Here is a 1,356-nt window from a genome sequence, read left to right on the forward strand (position 1 = left end):
ATCCGTGATCCTCTGCACGCCCCGGGCTCGGCGTCCCTCTGGCTTCGCTCTGGCCGCCTCTGCCGGGTCAGCACGCCCGCCGGGCGGCGGGGAGCGGCGCCCCGAGGCCCCTCGCAGGGTGGGCGGGGGAACGGTGGTGTCGGCGGGCGCGCAGCGGCCGTCCTTCAGTCTTTCAGGCCCCGGCTGAACGCGGTGGGAGCTGCCCGGGTTTGGGAAACGCGCGGAAGAGGCCGAGTTTGTTTTTGTTGGGCGAAAGGGGCTTGTGGCAGCAGTCCACTCGTGAGGTCCGAAACGCTCGCTTTTGGCCCCAGTCCCGAGTTGGCCCCAGTCCCGAGTTGCTCCTTTCGAAGAGGTGGGCTACGACCGCTGGGAGAGGAGAGGAGCTGCCGAGGTTACAGACTCATGCTGTCGCCGAGCTTTCCGGTGACTGCCTGGGACTTGGCGTTCCTTGTCCTTGCCGAGGGTTTGTGCTGTCCCCGTGCTGCGCGTGGAAGGTGTTGGGCGGGTGCTCTTCACTGATGTACTTCAGTACAAGTCTGCAGGGTCATTTACATATGATCCAGGCTGAGAGGACAGTGTGATAAGATAACACCTTCTCTATTCAGAGCTTCCATTTTTCATATTAGCCTTGGATTAATCCGTATTAGATACGCTTGTAGTGTCTCTCTTCTTTACTCCCGGTCTTTCCCTTCCTCTCCTCAAGTCTGTGTCCTAGACATAAAAGGATGTAGTTTTGGAGCCTGTATTATGGCAGTTGTCTCCTATTTTAGTGATGCTGCAAGACCACAGACAACTTCACCTGTTTGGCCTCCTCGTTATTTTGGAGACATAGGAGAATCGTCCTTGTTGTTTTCTCTAGTCTGCTTATGTTAGATCCTCTGATCCTGTGGTCTTTTCCAGTGTTGTCTTTTGCCGCTCTTTTGAGAACTCTTCCATCCAGTAGAGCAATATATGCTGAAGTGACTGTCCATCTCACTGTAAAAACTGCCTCTTTAACAAATAGATAATAACTTCTCTAGTTACAAGAGCCTGCAGTGCATTGTTTTGTTTTGCTTTGCAACTGTAAGGGCTAGAAATACTGTTCTAGTGAAATTCTGTTCCCTTACATGGCAGGGGAAAACTTTCTGATGTAAAAATGAATTGCAAGCTCCAAAATACATCCAAAAAAGTGATTATTGCCAGAATTGTCTATGGCTCTGAGAACCTGAAGGCAAAACTGATTTCTTTGTTGAAGAAGACAATGACAGTGTTTTTCAACACATGGACACTCTTTAGGACTTTGCAAATAATAATAATGAAAAAGCTAAAAACCATTATAGTTAGTACACAACAATAGTAGTATAGGAAGAGGAAAGT

This window comes from Aptenodytes forsteri, unplaced genomic scaffold, assembly GCF_000699145.1.
Source record: "Aptenodytes forsteri isolate BGI_AS27 unplaced genomic scaffold, ASM69914v1 Scaffold82, whole genome shotgun sequence".
NCBI classification, from domain to species: Eukaryota; Metazoa; Chordata; class Aves; order Sphenisciformes; family Spheniscidae; genus Aptenodytes; species Aptenodytes forsteri.